Raw genomic sequence first — 11,361 nt, forward strand, 5'->3', positions numbered from 1 at the left:
CTTCTGAGTCTGGGTTACCTCACTCAGGATAGTATTTTCTAGTTTCATCCATTTTCTTGCAAATTTCATGATGTCATTGTTTTTCTCTGCTGAGTAGTACTCCATTGTGTATATGTACCACATTTTCTTAGTCCATTCTTCAGTTGAGGGGCATCTAGGTTGTTTCCAGGTTCTGGCTATTACAAATAATGCTTCTATGAACATAGTTGAGCATGTATCTTTGTGGTATGATTGAGCATTCCTTGGGTATATGCCCAAGAGTGGTATGGCTGGTTCTTGAGGTAGATTGATTCCCAATTTTCTGAGAAACTGCCATACTAATTTCCACTGTGGTTGCACAAGTTTGCACTCCCACCAGCAGGGGAAGAGTGTTCCCTTTGCTCTGCATCCTCCCCAACATAGACTGTCATTAGTGTTTTTGATCATAGCCATTCTGACAGGTGTAAGGTGGTATCTCAGAGTCATTTTGATTTGCATTTCTTTGATGACTAATGATGTTGAGCATTTCCTTAAATGCCTTTCAGCCATTTGAGATTCTTCTTTTGAGAATTCTCTGTTTAGCTCTGTAGCCCATTTTTTAATTGTATTGTTTAATATTTTGATGTCTAGTTTCTTGAGTTCTTTATATACTTTGGAGATCAGTCCTCTGTCAGATGTGGGGTTGGTGAAGATCTTTTCCCATTCTGTCGGCTGTCTTTTTGTCTTATTGTCCTTGTCTTTTGCCCTACAAAAGCTTCTCAGTTTCAAGAGGTCCCATTTATTAATTGTTTCTCTCAGTGTCTGTGCTACTGGTATTATATTTAGGAAGTGGTCTCCTGTGCCAATGTGTTCAAGCATACTTCCTACTTTCTCTCCTATCAAGTTCAGTGTAACTGGATTTATGTTGAGGTCTTTGATCCACCTGGACTTGAGTTTTGTGCATGGTGACAGATGTGGATCTATTTGCAATTTTTTACATGTTGACATTGAGTTACGCCAGCATCATTTGTTGAAGATACTTGCTTTTTTTCCATTGTATAATTTTGGCTTCTTTGTCAAAAATCAGGTGTTCATATGTGTATGGATTAATGTCAGGGTCTTTAATTCAATTCCATTGGTCCGTATGTTTGTTTTTATGCCAGTACCAAGCTATTTTTATTACTGTAGCTCTATAGTAGAGCTTGAGGTCAGGGATGGCAATGCCTCCAGAGGTTGCTTTATTGTATAGGATTTTTTTTTAGTATCCTTGTTTTTTTGTTTTTCCATATGAAGTTGAGTATTGTTCTTTCCAAGTCTGTGAAGAATTGTGTTGGGATTTTGATGGGGATTGCATTGAATCTGTATATTGCTTTTGGTAGGATTGCTATTGGTGAAATTATTAAGGCCACTCCACGTAGTTAAAAGGGAGATTTATGAGTTCGAGGCCAGCCTGGGCTACCAAGTGAGTCCCAGGAAAGGCGCAAAGCTACACAGAGAAACCCTGTCTCGAAAAAAACCAAAAAAAAAAAAAAAAAAAGGGAGATTTATTTAATGGTGTAACTTACAAATGAAGGGATAGGTAGGTTGAGGGTTCTGGGAAAGACGCAGTGCAGTCCGGCAGTGTTCTCTGGAGAACTCTCCTCGGTCCACCTCTAGCGTCCAGGCTCCCAGCAGGAAGAGAGCATGCTGCATTACAATCTCGGGGCTTCAGGGCCCTCTCTTGGCCCCGCCTTGTAGGCGTGATAGTTACCGAAGCCTCAATGGGGGTTGGAACTTCCAGACCAAAGCTGGAATGGCTACCCACTACATCTCCCCCTTTTTGTCTAAATAAGAGGGTTCTAACTTAATACAAGGCTATATACAAAGGAATGGTTATCAAATATTGTCCAGGAGTAATGAGGGATAATGACCTAGATAAGATGGAACTACAATCAATGCGAACAATATTAAGCAAGAAACACATACTAAAATCCAGAGAAGTCTAGAGCGTAGGTAAATAGTATGTTACAAAGATCATTCCAAAAGGTGTCCTATCCTAAAGAACCTGAATCTAAAACTTAAAATGTTCTATCTAAGATATATATATATATATCTTAAACAGGAATATAAAAATAGTTTACATTTGTATCAACATATATATATATATATATATATATATATATATATATATATATATACACTAAGTCGTAACTATAACTGCTAGTCTTCAATTCCATCAAAGACCTGAGAAGGAATATAATGGTACCTGAGAAATGGTAGATGGATGCAAGCAACTTTCGGGAATGTTGTAAGAGTAGACAGAGACAGCTGGCAGCCTGGACAGTCACCTAATGTTTCTCAGCATTGTTGGTGCATTCAAATTGGCTACAGGCCTAGAGTATCTGACAGACCATTTTCAGAAGCAGGGATTCTGAAAGACCATCTTACCCTGTCTTGGCAGAGTACAGTGGTCACTTTCCTTGTGTCCCACTTGTCCAGAAAGGACAGCATTCATATTGTCAGCAGTTGAGGCAAGGGCAGTTCTTTGCCCAGTAGGACATTTTGTGCCAAGAAGACAAACTTATGACTGGAAATGTCTTAGAAGCCCAACAACATTCTGTCGGGATCAGAGTGGTGCAGCCAGGAGCAATTGTGTCTCACGTCAACAGAATTCTAAGTTATTTAAATGTCATATTCTCTAGGTCCATGAAGTGTTTGAAGACTACCTGTCCATCCGACCTATGTATCTGTAAATCTGGATAACCTAACTAACGTAACTATAGAGATGACCGTTATAGGTGACTATAAATCTGTAAGTCTTATCTACCGAAATAACCTAAGGACTAAGGTTTCATGTAAACAAGGTAAACAGTCTGTAAGCAAATGTATGGTAAAGAACGATGACTTCAAAATTGTGACAATACACAAGATATTTATAACAGAGGTAGGAATATATAGTGCAATATACAATATGACAATAATCTTAAATATATATCAATATACAGAATATCCTAAACAGAAGTAGAACATGCATAAAGTATGACAGATATAAATTTACATTTGTATCAATATACAAATATTTCAAATAAGAGTAGAAATATATGTACATTATAACAAATATAGTTCTGTATTTGTATCAATATACAAATTATCTTAAACAGGAATATAAAAATAGTTTACATTTGTATCAACATATAAGAATCCATAACAGTGCAAATTACAGTGCAAATTATCTAAGGCTGCTATTTTACTAAATTTGTTAACTAGTATATACAATAATCTACCATAATATCTTATACCTGTCCATTCCATTTCTTCTTTTCCCTTTTTTTTTTAGGAGAATACTTCCACCCCAACCCTATAACCATCATCCATAACCCTGAATCCTGCCTATCTATGAGTATGGGAGATCTTTCCATTTTCTGATATCTTTTTCAATTTCTTTCTTTTTTTTTTTTTTTTTTTTTTTTTGGTTTTTCGAGACAGGGTTTCTCTGTGTAGCTTTGCGCCTTTCCTGGAACTCACTTGGTAGCCCAGGCTGGCCTCGAACTCACAGAGATCCGCCTGGCTCTGCCTCCCGAGTGCTGGGATTAAAGGCGTGCGCCACCACCGCCTGGCTCAATTTCTTTCTTTAGAGACTTAAAGTTCTTATCATACAGGTCCTTCACTTGTTTAGTTAGTGTTACCCCAAGGTATTTTATATCATTTGTGGCTATTGTAAAGAGTGATGTTTCTCTGATTTCTTTCTCAGCCCTTTTAACATTTGTGTATAGGAGGGTTACTGACTTTTTTGAGTTAATCTTGTATCCTGACACTTTACTAAAGGAGTTCATCAGCTGTAGGAGTTCCCTGGTAGAATTATTGGCATCACTTATGTACACTATCATATCGTTTGCAAATAGTGAAAGTTTGACTTCTTCATTTCCAATTTCTATCCCTTTGATCTCCTTTTATTGTCTTATTGCTCTAGCTAGAACTTCAGGTACTATATTGAATAAATATGGGGAAAGTGGACAGCCTTGTCTTATTCCTGATTTTAGTGGAATCGCTTTGAGTTTCTTTCCATTTACTTTGATGGTGGCTGTTGGCTTGCTGTAAATTGCCTTTATTATGTTTAGGTATGTTCCGTATGTTCCTGATCTCTCTAAGACCTTTATCATGAACGGGTGTTTGATTTTGTCAAAGGCTTTCTCAACATCTAATGAGATAATCATGTGGTTTTTTTCTTTCAGTTTGTTTATATGGTGTATTACATTGACAGATTTTCTTATGTTGAACCATCCTTGCATCCCTGGGATGAAGCCTACTTGGTCATAGTGGAATTTTTTTTTATGTGTTCTTGGATTCGGTTTGCCAATATTTTGTTGAGTATCTTTGCATCAATGTTCATGAGGGAGATTGGCCAGTTATTCTCTTTCTTGTTGCATCTTTGTGTGGTTTGGGTATCAGGGTAACTGTAGCCTCATAAAAAGAGTTTGGTAATGTTCCTTCTGTTTCTATTGTGTGGAACAATTTGAAGAGTATTGGAATTAGCTCTTCTTTGAAAATCTGGTAGAATTCTGCACTGAAACCATCTGGTCCTGGGCTTTTTTTGGTTGGGAGACTTTTAATGACTGTTTATATTTCCTTAGGGGTTATTGGTCTATTTAAATAGTTTATCTGGTCTTGATTTAACTTGGGTATGTGGTATCTATCCAGAAAATTGTCCATTTTTTCCAGATTTTCCAATTTTGTGGAGTACAGGTTTATGATGATTCTTTGGATTTCCTCGTTGTCTGTTGTTATGTCTCCCTTTTCATTTCTGATTCTGTGAATTTGGATGCTCTCTCTCTGCCTTTTGGTTAATTTGGATAGGAGCTTGTCTATCTTGTTTATTTTCTCAAATAACCAACTCTTTGTTTCTTTGTATTGTTCTCTTTGTTTCTATTTCATTGATTTCATCTGGAGGATCCAAGTTCCCAAAACCCAGGTTAAGTGGCTCACAGTTTCCTATAACTCTAGCTCCAGGAGATCTAATGCCATTTATGGCCTCCACAGTCACTTGTATATACATGACATACACTCACATATATACATTCACATAAATGAAAAATTCTTCAAAACACTTAAACTTATGGGCATAAGCAAATACTTCTGGAAAATGAAGGATTCCAACAGTATGGAAAATAATTCTAAGAATAGACAAATAGTATTATATAAAATTAAAAGCTGTGTAACAAAGGAAACAGTTTCCCAAACAAAGAGATAGCCTATGTAATAGGGAAAAATCTTGGCCAACAAGCATATACAAAGAACTAACTGCAAAAATAAAAATGGAACAAACATCAAATGACCCATTGAATAAATGGGCTGGTGAACTGAATAGACAGTTCTCAAAAAAAGTACAAGTAGCCAAAAAATATTTTTCCAAGTGTTTAATATCCTTGGCCATCAAGAATATATAAGATAAAACTACTTTGAGATTCATTTCACTCTAGTCAGAATAACCAGCACTAGGTAAACAAATAACAACAATTTCCAGCAAGGCTGTGGGAAAGGATGACCACTTATCCATTGCTTGCAGGAACGTAAGCTTATGCAGCCTCTATGGGAATAAGTATGGGTATTTCCCAAAAGACTTAAAATAGAAATGCTATATAACCCAGCTGTACCAATCTTGAATAGATACTTGAAGTACTCTAGGCTGATATGTCACAGAAATACCTACACATCCACGTCTATTGCTGCTCTATTCACAATAACTAAGAAATGGAAACAGCCTAGATGTCCATGAACAGATGAATGGATAAAGAAAATATATTAATACACACTATGGAAATTTATTTGGTCAAAAAGAAAAATAAAATTATGTTGTCAAGAAAATAGGTGGAACTAGAAGTCAAAATAAGAGTTTGAAAGGCAAATCCCATTAATTTTCTATCATACTTTGAACCTAAAGTTAAAATTATATATGAGTTGTATATATAAGTGCAAATGTTTGTGTGTATGTGTGTGCCTTTAGGTCATGAAACTAGAAAGGGAATTCCAAAGAGGAGGAGGATCTGTTAAGGGAGAGAAAAGAGAAGGTAATGGAATATATGTGACATGAAAGTAGAGATAACTACCAGTGGAAAGGAAGGGAAATAGCCAGAGAAGGACAAGGGGTATGGAGGAGTGCAGTGTGGGAGGAGAGCAAATAGGATCAAAATATAATGACACATATGTATGGAGATGTTACATGATTCCATACAATGTATGCTAACCTAAAAAGATTAATTAACACATCCTTATTTTAAAACGTAATAAATAGGGCTTAGAGGGAGCTTTTAAAAGTCAAATCAAGCTGGGCTGTGGTGGCACACATCTTTAATCACAGAGGCAGGCAGGTCTCTGTGAGTTCAAGTCCAGCCTGGTCTACAAAGTAAGTTCGAGGACAGCCAAGGCTATTACACAGAGAAACCCTGTCTTGAAAAACTAAAAAAAATCAAATAAAAATATAAAAATACATATAGCAGTTAATATTTTATTATGTACTCATGTTTTTAATTCATATGTATAAAGCATTTTGTATTTTAATATCATGTCTACCAGATGAATTATATGTCCCCACCAATGTCTGAAAAATAAGGTGGACTTAAGTACCATAATTTGATACGTAATAAATATTTTAAACTGATGGGATTAGGGAAAATGGTTACTGTTACTTAACTCCACCTTGTTTTTCAGACTCACCTCCCTGTCTCCCATTCTGGGCTGCTTCCCTCCCTCCAGTGGGGCACTAGGAGCCAGCCTTGTCCCCCTCCTTTTGCTCCCGCTTGCCCCCCAAGGTTCTGGTTCCATCTCTCCCTCTGTTCACAAGCTACCTCTGGACAGCTGTGTTGTTTTTTTGCTCAATGTTCATTCTTAGACACCCACCATAGCTGCTGCTACCAGAGCCAAAAGTTTATCCTCCAGTTCTGTCTGCGGTCTCCCCAAGACACTCTGGGGGGAAGAGTGGCTGGGGCACAGCAGGCTGGTTACCAACCACCCCACGCCAGGGAAGATGGAGTCTGCTCCTTGGATGCTGCAGCAGAGTGAGGAGGGGGACCCACTTTGATGGGAAGAGTATAGGATCACCTTCTCTCCTTGTTCTGGGGGGGGGGGTGGCCAGTATTTGTCCAGGCCTGGGATTCCCCCTCTGGTTTCTTATTTGCAGTTACTTGAATAAGAAAAATAGCCTTTTCTGGGGGGAAAAAAAAAAGGAAATTTACAATGTCTTCCTCCACAAGATGGGACACCTAGGTGGTATGCAAATGAGAGAAACAACTTTCTTTCTTAATCTGGAAAGTTCCAACAGAGAGCTTGAAGGAATGCATTTTAACAATATTTCTTTTTAAGTGGATGTCTGAAAAATCTAAGGGCACATTATTTAACTAGATTCCAAAGATCAGAGCAAGATTGTGGAAAGAGCCCTAATTCAAAAATAACTCTTTATAAAAAGTAAACCTTTGCTCTCAATCTGTAATTTATTAAAATAGGTAAATAAGTTTCCAGATTTCCTTGTCAGATTTTCTCATGTGGAATGATTCTTTCCTTATTTGTATAGACAGGGCCTGGAGTGGAGCTCGGTGATGCACCAGGTGCTTCATATGCACAAAACCCTGGGTTCTCTCTCCAGCACCAGAACAAAACACAAGTAAAAACAAGAAGGGAAGACTAGAAGGGAGGGAAGAAGGGAAGGAGGAAACAGGACATTGGTAGGGAAAAGGTTATGTTGTTCTCTCCTAGGGAAGGTTTGAATCTTTGAGATTGCTGAAACGAATAGGCAATAAATGGATTAAAAGGAGAAAAACCATATGGATTTGTGGATAAAGGAGCCATACAGAACATGAAGCACAAAGAAGACCCAGATGTTTGATCTTACATAGGGAAGACAGGAGTGAGGCAGCTGTAGGCAAATTTTGCATGGGTAGTAAATGATTTGTAGGTGGAATATACAGGGGTCAGGGACAAAATCCCTCCAGGCTCTGTGTGAAGGTGTTTAATTTTCAATCTCTATCTGTAGTATGAGTTCAATCTTCCTTGGTTAATGAAGTTTCTGGGTTTTATATAGTAACTTAGATTGTTTACTGTTGCTATGATGAAAACCAAGTCATTTATAAGAACTTGGCTCTTAGTTCTGGTCGCCAAGCAGTATAAAATCATGGTTCCAGTGTCTGCTCAGCATTCAGCAAGGGTATTCTCACTCTGTCATAGCTGGTAAGAAAGACAAAGCAACTATCCTGGGTGTCTCTTTCTCTTCTTATGAAGCCACTAACGCTGCCATGGGACTCTTCCTTCACGATCTTACCTAACCTTAACTTCCAAAGGCTTGCTCCAATAACATTGACCTGTAACTTTGGGAATTCATTTTCCAGTACATGACAATCTTAAAGGTTACATTCAAACCATAGCATTCTGCCCCGAAAATGTGCCATAGTCACAGATCAAACACATTAATTCAATTCTAATAGCCTCAAAGTATCAACCCATTCTAGTGCCAACTCAAAAAACTGATCATGTGAATTGATTATGGGTCACAGTCAAGACATGAACCATCTTGGGACAAATTCACTTTTGTTTTGAAACTATGAAATGAGAAAAAATAAACCTTCTAATTCCAAAATGCCGTATTGGAACAGGCATAGGGCAGATGAATCCAGACAAAGAGAGACAACTGGCGAGCACAAAGGAAAAGGGGCACCAGTTATGCTCAAAACCCAAGAGAGAAACCATTGTCTTCAACCTGGAGATCAAGTTCCTGGGCTCGTGTCCCACCTGCAGGGCCTACTGTGCAGTAGTCCTGTTTGCATAGCTCCGTTAACACATGTCTAGGGGGACCGTGGTTGTGGTTCTTGATTCAACTAGCCATCACATAGTGGAGGCTGTCTGGAGTTTCCGACCTCACATATTGGGAAGGAATTGATCCAGCAAGACTTTTTTGCAGAGGTTCCACTTCTGCCCTGGTCCCCAGAGTAGTCTAGATGGGGGAGTTCATGTTCCCACAGCTCTTAAACTCTGTATACATGACAGAATTATCACTGTGGGAACATCACCGAGGAGTCCTCATTTGTATCTTTCTGAGCACGTCACGGTGCCATATTGCACTCATGAGCATTTGACTCATACTTGAGCCACACCTGGGGAAGCTAGGAGTGCTGTGCCTTGAAGTCTGCTGAAACAGTCCTTGTGCATCAACCTCCTGAGTAGCTGTAATTATAGGCACTTTACATTTTGTCTCACTGAAAAGGCTCTGTATTCTCCAATGTACTTTCATTCTGTTTCTTTCTTAATCTCCCTTCTTATTTCACTGCAGAGTTTGAAGTAGTCATGTAAGCTGGGTATGGTGATATATGCTGGTAACTTCTGTAATGTAAAGGCAGCAGCAGGAAGAGTGCTATAAGTTTAGACCTGCCATATGTCTAAGTATGTATATGTATATATTAATACATACATACATACATATATATCAAGACCCAGTTACAAATAGACAGACAGACAAACAAACAATACCCACAGAAAGACTTAGTGGTTTCTCAGCTTTGAAATTTCTTCTGCTTCATGTCTTTCTTTGTGACTTTTAAGTTGCCCACTTAATCTTTTTTTTTTTTTGAGGTTTCAATATTTTATTCAAGTTTTATTTTAAGTGATGTTAATTACAGCATTTGAAGGGGAGGAGCTAATTCCACACAAAATGGAAGACTCTATAATGTACCCATTAAACTGCTAAAAAATAGAGTGGTGAGGTTCTAACAGTGGTCATTTAGATCCCCAGTGTTGTCATGGTGTGACCACAATCACCTGCACAGCTTGAAGCTGGAGATCCCGGAAGCTGTTTCATACTCTGGTGCCGTGGCAAAAAAGAGAGAGAGAGAGAGAGAGAGAGGAAAAAAGAAAGAGAAAAACCACACCACAAGGAAGAATTAAGTCCTGAATGACTGGCTCCATCACGCCCACCCTCTCCACCCTAAAATGGCACAAAAGAAATAGCTAACCAGAAGAGTACTTTTGGTGTAAAACAGGTAACTGATGGGCTAGGATGGGAAGAGGGCACGGAGATCTGTCTAAAACAGTCCCTTTCACACAGGTGTGTGCATGCTTCTCAGCAGCTAGGATCGGGACACCAGTGCTCGGGAAGTCACAATTTCATCTGTGGACTCTACAGATTGACAAAGGACCCGCACATCCCCAGCTTCCACCTGGGGCCTGACATCTCTAGAGGGGGTCCTCCCCAGCCCACGTCTACAGCTAAAAGGACCCTTTCAGGAATGGGGTTTTTGCTGTACCTCTGAAATGGTAAACACCTTAAAGCCGAGTCATCCTTAGCCTGGAGATCTAACGTGGTACTTATCAATTCTCGCATCCCCAACATACAACATTAAAAGGTACACTAAATTCTGAAGGTAGCTATACTGCAAAATAGTTTAAAATTAACGATTGTACAATATTCATTTATGCTTGAAATTCCAGTCCTAGACCAAGCTTGTGGCCACCCGCATTGACGTTCTTGCCATCCAGCAGAGCTGACAGGGTCAGTTTGATACCTGGCTTTAGAGTCTGAGTGTACCCTAAGCCGATCAGGCTAGAGTTGTTCACTTTGGCCGAAAAGCAGGCATCAGGGTCGACCTGATACTTGGCTGCTATTCCAAAGCGAGTGTTACTGTTTCCTGCTGTCCAGGCGAGATTAACAGCAGTCTCCAACTTCTTGTTCACCTTCTGATAAATGGAGCCACCAAACTCTGTCCCATCATTCACATTAGTATGAAGCTGGAATTCGTCTGTCTTGTAGCCAACGGCAAAGTTGCTCTGGGTCACTCGGGACTTCGCAGTCTCAAAATTCATCTGGTAGCCAGCCAGCCAGCCCTCATAGCCAAGCACCAGAGCGCCACGGATCGAGGGCCCGGCGATGTCAAAGTCCACATCACAGCCCAGGTTGATATGCTCCCTCTTGTACCCTGTCTTGATTTTAGCATTTTTTTTTCCCAGTGTTAGGCGAGAAGGATGAATCGAAGGTCAGCTTCAGTCCACGCGCGAGCTGGTCTTCCACGGTGATCTCGGTACCCAGGGTGTTTGTTGTCTGTGTTCCACTTCTCTGTAAACGTCAGCCCGTACTCAGTCCATCTGTACTTGGTTTCCAGGCTGCCGTTCACTTTGGTGGTCTCTGTGTTGGCGGAGCCTGAGCTGGTAAATTCCAATCCATTCTCAGACTTCGTTTTCAAATCAAGTTTTATTAAGCCAAAGCCGTAGCCCTTGGTGAAGACATCCCTGGCAGACTTGCCAAGATCAGCATATGTGGGAGGCACAGCCATCTTCTCGGAGGCGGTGACGGCGGGAGCAGCGGCGGCTACGGCGGGGGCTGCGGCGAGCAGGCTGGGAGAGCAGGGCTGCCCACTTAATCTTGATGGTTTCTTTTGTCCTAGGATGTGG

The 11,361-nt window shown here is 39.8% G+C and overlaps 1 pseudogene; it reads right to left on the reverse strand.

The window, feature by feature from the left end:
- Positions 1 to 9,802: 9,802 nt before the first annotated feature.
- On the reverse strand, positions 9,803 to 11,312 carry LOC131904556 (voltage-dependent anion-selective channel protein 1-like; annotated as a pseudogene).
- Positions 11,313 to 11,361: the final 49 nt, after the last annotated feature.

The sequence above is a fragment of the Peromyscus eremicus genome, chromosome 2, assembly GCF_949786415.1.
Source record: "Peromyscus eremicus chromosome 2, PerEre_H2_v1, whole genome shotgun sequence".
Lineage (NCBI taxonomy): Eukaryota > Metazoa > Chordata > Mammalia > Rodentia > Cricetidae > Peromyscus > Peromyscus eremicus.